Below are 12,402 nucleotides of genomic sequence, written 5' to 3' on the forward strand. Positions count from 1 at the left end.
TGCTGGGGATTGAATCGGGTACCTTCTGCATGCAAGACAGACGCTCTACTCCTGAGCTGCAGCCCTTCCTGGGGCAAACAATCTGCTGAGTTGATTGCTTTTCTCAAACAGGAAGTGATGGTGACCCTGGTCAGGGTGTCCTCTTCTGCACTGCGCAGGAAATTCATCACCAGGACCAATGAGGACAGAGACTTCTATGGCATCTGCAGCTGCCAATTTATATGTAAAGATGCAAATGTAGAACTGGTTGCTATCATTTAAATATAGTGCTGCTCTCCGCAATGGGACAGAGAGTGACCAGGAGACTTGTATCTGAAGAAGTGTGCATGCACACGAAAGCTCATACCAAAATATAAACTTAGTTGGTCTTTAAGGTGCTACTGAAGGAATTTTTTTATTTTGCAGGAGACTTGTGTGACTGCTCAGTCTGACATTGGGCAGAAGGAGGCTCCAGGGAGGTTTATAACCAGGGTGATGGTGGTGAATGGGTGCATTCAGACATGGAGGATATTGCACTCATTTTCCTCATTAGAATTCTAGCACTTCTGTCCTGATTTCTATCATTTTTTTTTCACACTGCAGTACCTACTGCATAGCAGAACTGTGGCTTTTGGGCAAATATACCTTCAGGTTGTGCTAAATTTCATTCACACAACAACATACACCTGCATGCTTCTGTTCCCCCATGAAAACAGCAGGAAAGAACTGTATGCCAGGATACCACCCCAAATTTCATCACCTTATTACGATGAACTCCTGGGTTAATGGAGTTGCAAACTTTTTTTTTTTAATAGAAGCAACTAACACAGAACTGAGCATTTAGCTTCCACTACATCCTGCAAGATTTCTGGCTTTGATGTTGTGTGAATGCTCAGATATAAGCATTCACGGGTAGTGAAATGGTGGGGAAACAGAATAAACTGCCATCCAAAGGCTGTCCTAGTGTATCAACATCTGATACTCAGAATTACCGTGCAGTTGAACCTAGAAGCTACATTTTAACCAACCTTATTTTGATCTTTAACCATCTTCCATGCCTTCTTCTAATCTAATATTCTGTAGTAGCAGTCAACAATGCCATCTTGTGGCTGATTAGGTGTTTGAAGAAACACTTCCATTTGTCTTATTTGGAAGCTTTAAGGTAAAGGGACCCCTGACCATTAGGTCCAATCGTGATCGACTCTGGGGTGGCGGCGCTCATCTCGCGTTATTGGCCGAGGGAGCCAGTGTACAGCTTCCGGGTCATGTGGCCAGCATGACAAAGCTGCTTCTGGCGAACCAGAGCAGCGCACGGAAACGCCGTTTACCTTCCCGCTTGGAGCAGTACCTATTTATCTACTTGAACTCTGACGTGCTTTTGAACTGTTAGGTTGGCAGGAGCTGGGACCGAGCAACGGGAGCTCACCCCGTCGCGGGGATTCGAACCACGGACCTTCTGATCGGCAAGCCCTAGGCTCTGTGGTTTAACCCACAGTGCCACCTGCGTCCTAAACCCTTAAAAGGCATTAAAAGAGCATTGCTGGATGAGACCAAACACTCACCTAGTCCAGCATCCTCACAGCGGCTCCTCAGGTGCCTGTGGGAATCCCACAAGGATGATAGCACCCTCTGCATTTGTGAGCCCCAGCAGTTTGTATTCAGAGATATTAATGCCTTCTTTAATAGACCTAATCCTCTTTTAAGGCAGTCCAAGTTGCATCTTGTGGGAGTGAGTTCCACAGTCTAACTGTGTGTCGTGTGATGAAGTGCTTCCTTTTGTCTGGATGGCCCTGAGCTTCAGTGGATGGCCCTGAATTAAAGTATTTTGAAAAAGGGAGAAAAAAAATAATTTTCTCACATACACTAAATACAAATGACATTGGAATCTGCCCCAAAGCAGCAAATTTGCACATGCTAATCGATGCTGCAGCCCCTTCTGAGTTCTCAAGCAGGGGCTAGGAATCTCTGAGGGATGTAAAAAAAAACCCACCGCCATGGCCCCCTCCAATTCTCCCCTCCTTTCTTCCTAATGTAATACTAATGTCTCAACAAATGAAACTGACCTGTAGAATATGTAACTTGAGAAAAGAGACATTGCACATACTTTTAAAATTAATTTTTAATTTTTAATAATAATAATAATAATAATAATAATAATAATAATAATAATAATAATAATATACCCCAGAAGCTTTCCTTTCGGGAATTGCAGGGACAGAACTACCCAAATTGTACAGAAACTTATTCATGTATGATACTACAGCGGCAAGAATGTTACTTGTCCAAAAATGGAAAGAAGTCGTCCCAGCAAAAGAAGAATGGATACAAAAACTTATGGAATATGCAGAAATGGTGAAACTTACTGGAAAAATAAGAAATCAAGATAACAAAACTTTTATAAAAGAATGGAAATGGTTTATTGAATATTTACAGATAAATTGTAAACAGATAACACTGGCAGGCTTATTGTAATAACCTGCAGTTTCATAAGAGTATATATTTAAAGTAGATGAATAAATGAACAAGTTAAGTTAATTTGGATATGCAGAAAATAAATTCAAGGGGGAAGGAAGTCAAGGGGGAAGGAAGTCAAGTTTTGAAATGTTAAAATAACTAAAAATAATTGAAATGTATAAACCTGAAAATTATAAATAAAATAAAATAAAAGGAATCTCCGAGGAACACTTGCCTGAGCGCAGAATCCACATGCAAAGTCAGACAGTCCAGAGGTTAGGGAACCCAGGTGATAACAGAGCCAACAGTCCAGATGGAGGGCAGGAAGCACCAAGGTGGGACCAGGAACCACAGGCATTGTTTCCTGCCTCTGAGTGCTGCTGGAAGCTCTGCTGAAGAAGGTTGAAGCCAGCTGGTTCTCATCAGTCCCTTCTCCTCCTGTTCCTGAAGGGCTGAGCAGCTGCAGGTGGAATCATGCTGCCTTCTCCCCCTTCAGGCTGCTGTTCAGAAGGTGAAGCAGACTCCTGGCCCATGACCATCGATTTGTAAAGATGGAAATTTTGACTGGATTTCAGAAGAACATTTCAGAAGAAAATCTCTGGGTCACTGGCTCTGGGCATAGCTGTCATTCTCCCTTTTTTAAAAGGGAAATTCCCTTATGCTGAATAGGCTTCCTCGCGAGAAAAGAGAAAACTTGACAGCTGGGGTGGCTCAAGTTGAAGTGATGAAAAATTAAACAAATGAATAATATTTTGAGGGTTGTCTGCAGTACTCTGGTAGTGTAGGAGATGGTGTCACCCCGTGATGACCCAATACAGCAATGAAGAGTTATTAACCCAGGAACCACCTATTAACAAATACTATATTTTCAAAAACTTTTCCAAATCTTATCATTGTGCTTTGCCACATTTTAAACCAATGCCTTTGTCATGCCCTACAACACCCTCTTTAATCTCCACGTGGGAGGTGGGGTGCCTCTTGTTTCTAGTGCAAGAGGCAATGGTGGGTGTGAAACGTTGAGAATCTAATCCGGATTTCATTAGCTTAAATTTCTAGCCTAGTTCTTGGCTAACAGAACCTTCAGTGTCAGAGGCAGTCTATCCCTGAACACTGAGTGTAATACAGAGATGAAGGCCTTTGGCTTTGTTCCCTGCTTGCAGGCTTCACAAAGGCATCTAGCTCTCCACTCTTGGAAACCAGATGCTGGGTTAGAGAAGAACCTTTCATCTGGTCCAACAAGCTGCCTTACACTGAACTGTTGTGCACCCACCAAGGATGTCATGGTTTTGTTTTTAGGCTGTGTCGAGGAACAACACCAGAGAAATTTGTCTAATGAAAGAAATCACACTCACAAACACCCCTTGGCAACCTTGAGAGTAAAGTAGGTGCAACGAAACCTCTGTGCACTACAAATTTACAATTTCAACGAAACAAGACTCCAGGAAGCTGTCCAACCGTTGGTCCATTTAGCTCAGAATTGTCCACACCAACAGGCAGGAGTTCTTCGAGGTTTCAACAGTGGTCTCTCTCAGCCCTGCCTGAAGATGCCACTGGGATTGAAGCTGAGACCTTCTGCATGCAAGGAGGATGATTTACCATTGAGCGACAGCCCTTTCCAATGTTCTCTTCCTTTTGATAATTTTTTGATGCCATTTCTTATCTCATGAACTAAGCTACGTCTCCTAAGTTCAACCGGTCCAGCCTTCACCTGGCCGATCTTAACGTCAACCAGCTCCTCCCCCCTCCCCCCGCTGAAGCAGGCATTTCATTTTGCTTCAGTCTTTGCTCCCAGTTTCTTTCATTCAAAGAACATCTGGTGTCCTTGCCAGTTTGGTAGCACCTGGATGACAGGTAAACTAGAAAGAAAATATCCTGGAGGGATTGGGCACTTCGCCTAATTGTCATGTATTACTGTAATGTCAACATTGCTGCTGCTCCACTGGGCCATCCCTCTGGGCCGAGATCATGCTGTTATACTCACATAAACATCCACAAGCACACTACGTTCTGTTTCATCACAGTACACAGTGTAAATGATGTTGACAAACTATAGCTGATTGCCATTATGTTGATGAGCCAAAGCTTCCTTTTTCTCCTACGCAATCAATGCCTCTAGGAGATGTCTGTCTGTACACTTCAAGCTTAGTTGTAGGTCCCTGCAGTCCTCTGAACCCAAGAAAGTAATGGGTTCCATGATCACTGCAGATGGTGACAGCAGTCACAAAATTAAAAGACGCCTGCTTCTTGGGGGGAAAGCAATGACAAACCTAGACAGCATCTTTAAAAGCAGAGACATCACCTTGCCGACAAAGGTCCGTATAGTTAAAGCTATGGTTTTCCCAGTAGTGATGTATGGAAGTGAGAGCTGGACCATAAAGAAGGCTGATCGCCGAAGAATTGATGCTTTTGAATTCTGGTGCTGGAGGACTCTTGAGAGCCCCATGGATTGCGAGAAGATCAAACCTATCCATTCTGAAGGAAATCAGCCCTGAGTGCTCACTGGAAGGACAGATTGTGAAGCTGAGGCTCCAATACTTTGGCCACCTCATGAGAAGAGAAGACTCCCTGGAAAGGACCCTGATGTTGGGAAAGATGGAGGGCACAAGAAGAAGGGGACGACAGAGGATGAGATGGTTGGACAGTGTTCTCGAAGCTACCAACATGAGTCTGACCAAACAGCGGGAGGCAGTGCAAGACAGGAGTGCCTGGCGTGCTATGGTCCATGGGGTCACGAAGAGTCGGACACGACTAAACGACTAAACAACAACAACAGCAGTCCTCTGAATATTCTGTCACAACTTTAATCCTTTCTGGGCTTCTCCCAGGAACACTGAAGCGAAATGTGAAATGTCAGCACATGACTATGGCCAGGGCCGGATTTAGGTTTGATGAGGCCCTAAACTACAGAAGGTAATGGGGCCCTTTATACCTGTATGCCCAGCTGTCCTTTGTCAACAACAACAAAGGTCCCTTTACCTTTATGTAGGTTTTATTTCATTTGTTTTTTATCTTATATTTTGGAAATCTAAACCTCAATGCTCCCTCCACCCCAGGCCTCTTGGTGGCAGGGGGGGTCAGGGGGGAGGGGGGAGGACAAACTCAGCTTTAAAATGGACCGCCTTTTGGCTCTCAACACCCGCAAGGCCTACTGGTGGCAGAAGTGGACTTGTGGGGGGAGGGAGGGAAGGGGGACGGATCATGTATGTTATGTGTTGTTTTGTCTTGTTTATATTAAAATTAATAAAAAATATTATTAAATTTTTTGGGGGGGGCCCACAAGAGAGTGGGCCCTAAGCTATAGTTTTTTTTAGCTTATACATAAATCCGGCACTGACTATGGCAGATCCACACACACACACACACACACACACACACACACACACAATGTTTATGGAAGACAATCTTACTTGGCTATGAGTGATCGCCAAATAATATATATATATATATATATTATATAATATATATATATGGACCCAGGTGGCACTGTGGTTAAACCACTGAGCCTAGGGCTTGCTGATCAGAAGGTCGGCAGTTCGAATCCCTGTGACGGGGTGAGCTCCCGTTGCTTGGTCCCAGCTCCTGCCAACCTAGCAGTTCGAAAGCATGTCAAAATGCAAGTAGATACATAGGAACCGCTACAGCGGGAAGGTAAACGGTGTTTCCATGTGCTGCTCTGGTTTGCCAGAAGCGGCTTTGTCATGCTGGCCACATGACCTGGAAGCTATACGCCGGCTCCCTCGGCCAATAATGCGAGATGAGCGCGCAACCCCAGAGTCGGTCACGACTGGACCTAATGGTCAGGGGTCCCTTTACCTTTACCTATATATATGTATATATATATATATATATATATATATAGAGAGAGAGAGAGAGAGAGAGAGAGAGAGAGAGAGAGCGCAACTTTACTTAATATACATATATATATATTCAGACACCTTGAAAGTTAACATTAAAGAGGAAGCAAATTTCTTTCTGGTGCTATACAGCAGGCACCCCCAAACTTCGGCCCTCCAGTTGTTTTGGACTACAATCCCCATCTTCCCCGACCACTGGTCCTGTTAGCTAGGGATCATGGGAGTTGTAGGCCAAAACATCTGGAGGGCCGCAGTTTGGGGATGCCTGCTATACAGCCATAATAACTGATCCATAGATTCTTTGACCTTGATTGCAAGTGCTAAAGGTGGGTGGAAGGTCTGTTACCTGCTTTGTGGTCTGTCTGAAATGCCCTTGGATTATGTGTCCTAATTTGCAAAAAAAAAAAAAAAAGTTAAACATGTTTTCAAATCTACAGTACAGTATTGTTTTTAACTCTATGAAGCAAAAAGTGCCACTAGGTGGCGATCTGTGGCTGTCCTATTGGCAGAGGGTAAAACATTACGTTTTCGGGTGCAGCAATTTCTGACATATTGAATACAGATTAAGAATCTGAAAAATGGCTAAAAATATGACGGCAGGATACGGTGCTGAAAAATAACTAAAAATGTGGCCCAGCAGCTAGGATCCCAAAAATCTGCTCAGTAAGTGACCCGCAGGTCAGGTTCTGAAAAATGACCAGAAACATGAGTCAGAATTTTTTATTTATTTAAAAAGTCCAGTAATTTGGCCCACAGTCCCGGAGTCTGGAAAATGGGAGGGAAGGTTACCTGAATGACAACTGAGAATGCTTAGTGGCATCCATGAGCAGGACATATATTTGCAGTTAAGAAAGAAAAATGGAAAGCTGGAGGGCCAGAGGATATGGGCAGGCCCGGCTCGCCCATTGACTCTAGTGGTGCGTTGCGCCAGGGTGCCTGGGCGATCAGGGGGCGCTGAGGGGCGCCCCAGCAAGTGGGGGAGCTGCGCGGCGGCCTCCCTTTTCCCTCCACTAGCTGCACCGGGAGAGCAGGGAGGTAAGCGAGTGGAACAGGGGCACTAGGACCATGTTCCGCTCTGCAGCGCCAGGGTCATCCCTCACCCTGGTGCTGTGTTTCATTGGTAGAGGCAACGCCACATGGCAGCACCTCTACCAATGAAACGCGGCGTCCTGTTGGCGGGAATGAAACGGCCGTGGACCCAGCAAGCGCTGGAGTTGCGGGAGACGGCCGGGAAGGCCCTAGCGCGGCCCGGCCTGCCCAGGCACCCCGGCCCGCTGGGAGAAGGGAGGAAGGCCGCACGGAGCAGCGGCGTCCCTCCCCCACTCAATCCAGCAATGGACAGGCGGGCAGCCTCCGGCACAGCACAGCCCCGCTGTGAGGCGTGAGGGCCGCCTGGAAGGACATGACAAGCTGGGAGGGATCCTGCACAAAACAGCGCCTGTGAATGAGAACATACTGCAAAATTTTGTTGCAGGACACACTTTCCTGCAACTTTTGTCCCAAAATTGTAAAACTGGCCAGCAGATCTGTACAAAAATGTTGTTAGAAATAGACAATTAATATTCCTGTTTTAAAGGTGAGGAATATTGAGGCTGAATGACAAAAATAGCACATGACTAAGGCAGACAATTTTTATAAAAAAAACTTTCAACTTTTCTTGTTATCATGTGTATATATCTTCAGAAACCTTGAAAGGTAACATGAAAAAGGAAGGAAGTTTCTGTTGATGTACAGCCCTAATAACTGATCCATAAAATGAATGGCACCCCAGTTCAGCCAGGCAGGCTCCGTAGATCCCTTTCCCTTTAAACCCAATTACAAGTGCTAAAGGGAGGCAGAAGGTCTGTTACCTGCTTTCTGGTCTGCCTGAAATGCCCTTTGATTATGTGTCCCAATTTGCAAAGAAATGTCAAAGGTGCTTTCAAATATATTGCTTTTGACTCTAGGAAATAAAAGTGCCACTAGGTGGCGTTCTGTGGCTGCCCTATTGGCAGAGAGTAAAACATATGTTTTCAGTTGCAGCAATTTCTGACATATTTTGGGGGGGGGGAATCTAATATGAAATGTAAGAAAAGCCTCACTGGATCAGGCCAACCGCCCACCTAGCCTGACGTTGAGGAAGGACACAGGGCCATCCTAGAAAATATAACCCAAATAACTGAGTGCAGGGTTCTCTGCATTTGGGGCATTCTTACTTTTGACATGCACTAAGACTAACTCCCTTGCTTTACTTCCAGGGGGGCGGGGGGGGGTTACTTATGCATCACCTGGTAACTCTCAGATATCAGAAGTTTGTGAAGCATAGGAGATGCTTACCATAATCACCCACCTGACTATTGCCTTAATTCAATACCGGATGACCTCCAGAAAATGATATAAAATGGTTCATGTTATTTAAGCTATAGGAAAGAAATACTGTGCTCTATTACACTAAATCCTTTTTTTTGTCAATTTTTAAGGGTCTTATAGCCAATTAAAAATTAACAGCACAATGATATGCATATCCACTCCCAGGAAAATGCGCAAGGAATTGTCCTAAAAATATTTTAAAATTTAACCCTGTGTAGAGTAAAATGGAGGACCCTAGACTAATTGGCTCGGCTTGTAGAATTTCCCCCACCCGCTCCTGTATTACAGTCTGATCAGCTACAAGCTTGGTAAATCAGAGAAAGCAGCCCTTGTAAACAACCTTTGATCAGCCGCTTCTATAATATAATTACCGACTTTTATTTATAGCTGTGATTGTACTGTGTGATGGGTCGTAGCCAGTCTGGGAACCAATTTGAAACTATGTTCCAAGTGAAAATTAATTTGTTTGCCTGAAAATAAATTGCCGACATAATTCTGGAGATGATCAGACGTAATGCAACTTTTAAAATCTTCTGTTTAAAGTTTGTGTTCACTTGCATAGGGAGCCAGGTTTTCACACAAAAGTCACAAGCCTGCTTTCATCTCCTTATTAGTTCCCCAGTGTAGTGACATATTAAACAGGTTTGTAAGTACTTGATAATTTGGGGGGGAAGTGCATAAAAAATCACATTCAGCTGATCAAAGCACCAAATATTGAAATGTAAAAACGATGGACTCGGAATAAATAGGCAAGGGGTGGGGTGGGCGACAACAGCAAAATCATGTTTATTTGGAACACCAGTTCTAGATACTAAAAGAAAATGTCTAGGTCAATGTAGTCATTCCCAAATCAATATAGGGCTCATTCAGAGCGGTGTGGGGTTTGGGGGCTGCAACCTTTCATTTATACAGTAATCATGCAAATCTAGTGACTCATACAAGGCCACCCACATTTCATTCCACTCTATTAGCTGTCCTACAATTCTCTCCCAATGCTGCCAGGAGGGGCGCTCTTGTACTACAAAACAGCAACACTCATAGAATACTTGAGGCATACAGTGGTACCTCGGGTTACAAACGCTTCCGGTTACAAACTCCGCTAACCCAGAAATAGTACCTCAGGTTAAGAACTTTGCTTCAGGATGAGAACAGAAATCGTGCAGTGGCGGCGCGGCAGCATTGGGAGGCCCCATTAGCTAAAGTGGTACCTCAGGTTAAGAACAGTTTCAGGTTAAGAACGGACCCCCGGAATGAATTAAGTTCTTAACCAGAGGTACCACTGTACAAAGTTAGAGGATTTCAGGAGAAGTTATGGGGTATGCACGGTCAGAAACGAAGCAGTTTGTCCACCCTGATACTTCTTTTCCAGCTGCAAGCAGTTTTCAAAACAAGAGCATATGGAACCGTTCCAATGACCATGCATGCAAAATAAAAAGGATGACCGGAGGGCCCCAGAGTTTAGAGCTCCTTGCGCTTCAACCTCTTTATCAGCCCGGACACTGAGATCCAGCTCCAAGGGTGTTCTGGTAGTTCCCTCACCACCATCATCCCTGACCACCATGCTAGCTGTGGCTCAGGCAAGCTGTCAGTCCAATAGGCCCACAGGGTCCCTACCCCTCTAGTAGGTCATGGCTCCTCCACGAAGTATGCTATGCCGAGTGTGTGCATCTTCAAAAAACAGGGGCAGCCTTTGCTGTAGTAGCCTCCAGATTTTGCTGGACTCCCACTCCCATTAGCCCCAGCCAGTATGGCCTGTGTTTGGGGCAACGCAACATTAGCTACCCCAATGCAGTTTTTCTCCACAGCCACTGAAGTGTCCGATGCTTGTTCAACTCAGAGCAGTCTCATTGACATGAATGGACATGATGAACTTAGGTTCATTCATTCCAGTGGGTCTGTTCTGAGTTGGGATTTGGTTGAATAGAATCCATAATTTTTCACAGGTGAATCTATGGCCAGTTTATCTGTTAAAACCCAACTGCTTCATTGATAAATATCTATTTAATCAGCTGACAGTCCTATTAAGAACAGCATGATGATGCAAAAGGACTACAGCTACAGCTACTGCTGTACTACACATACACACACATGCACACAAACCCACCAAGGGACTGGTCTGAACTTTTTATAGAGCCTTTAATATTCATTTCCCCCCTTGGCAGACATCCTATTGCTAATCAGAATGGGCAAAAAAGGTTATATCGCCTAAGGCAGTCAGTGTTATGCAGAAGCACTGCATAAAGATTTGATGAACAAGCAGAAGGGTTTCCTTCAAGGAAACAAAATTGGTACAACACAAGGGGCACGGATGCTAAGCTATTGTGAAGATCCCTTTCCTTCGAAGTGGGTTGAAGAGAGATATGAAAAATAACTTCTGGGGAGAAGCTTACGCTCAATGTTCTTAGGTTTCAGTATGTTTAAAAGGTGTTTTGGCCAATTAATCACCTGTATTTTAGTCTCTCAATTAAATTTGGTAATTTAAGGGTACAAATAGCTATCCGCCTAAAGACTTCCTTTGTTCTTACACGATGCCAATGGGTGCCAAAGCAGGCATCATTTTAAAAGAGGCATTCCCTCCTCGTATGTGAGAAAAGGGAGAGTGCATCTTGCCCTCTACGGTTCTTATAAGCACCAAAATTATTCTACAAGGAGTATGACTACTACTACTACGGTATTTAGTTACTTTACAGATATAGGGTTGTGCCCAATGTTAGTCATTGAAATTAAAAGATAGCTATGCTCATTTAAGTAGAACTTGGTTGGAGACAACCTATGATCTGAAGGCACATGGGACTACTACCTTGCAGAAGCTAAGCAAGTCTGACTCTGGTCACCTCCTAGATGGGTGACCTTCACTGTTCTGGGTTCCATGATGGAAGAAATGAGGTAAGCAAAAAGTTCAAAACACCTTCTTGGACCACTTAGCTTCAACCTACAGGCTGTACTCTCCACATAGCCGTCATTCATAGACAAACATGGGCACAAGCCCATGCTGTTTTTTCTTTCTTTTCAGGAGTGGATGCAGGGAGTTTTGCCAATCTTTCCCAAAAACATCAGGAGAGCCTTGTTTACTGTGAAAATTTGATTCTAGCCATGGATTAGTTCAGATGTTGCACCAAACCAGTGTGGATTAACCATGCTTTAGCTCCAAACCAGGTCTGTGTTCCACACGTACCAACTATAATGCATGTTGCTTCCTTCTTTCCTGGCCTTCTTTGAGAATCCCTGGATGTTATCTTAAACAATTGTCGGAGGGTAGAGAAAGATCCCAAGCCATGGGATCAGATGTAACAGCAAAATCACAGTTTACCCAAATTGTGGCTTCCAGGCCACCCTCAAACCACAGTTTCAGGTACTGGCTGAGGCAGCCAATTGCAAACCATAGAACTATAGAATTGTAGAGCTGGAAGGGACCCTGAGAATCATATAGTCCAACCTCCTGTATTGCAGGAATCTCAGCTAAAGCATCCATGACAAATAGCCATCCAACCTCTGCTTAACAACTTCTGCACATGTTCCAGCTTGTCAATATCCTTCTTAAATTGTGGTGCCCAGAACTGGACACTATACTTTTGTTGTATAGTATAGTATTCCAGGTGGTGCCTGACCAAGGCAGAATAGAGCAGTACTATGTTTTCCCTTGATCTGGACACTATACTTTTGTTGATGCAGCCTAGAATATCATTAGCTTTTTTGCTGCTGCATCACACTGTTGACTCATGTTAAGCTTGTGGTCTACTAAGACCTGATGATCTTTCCTCATATA

Source organism: Zootoca vivipara, chromosome 6 (assembly GCF_963506605.1).
Source record: "Zootoca vivipara chromosome 6, rZooViv1.1, whole genome shotgun sequence".
Classification (NCBI taxonomy): domain Eukaryota; kingdom Metazoa; phylum Chordata; class Lepidosauria; order Squamata; family Lacertidae; genus Zootoca; species Zootoca vivipara.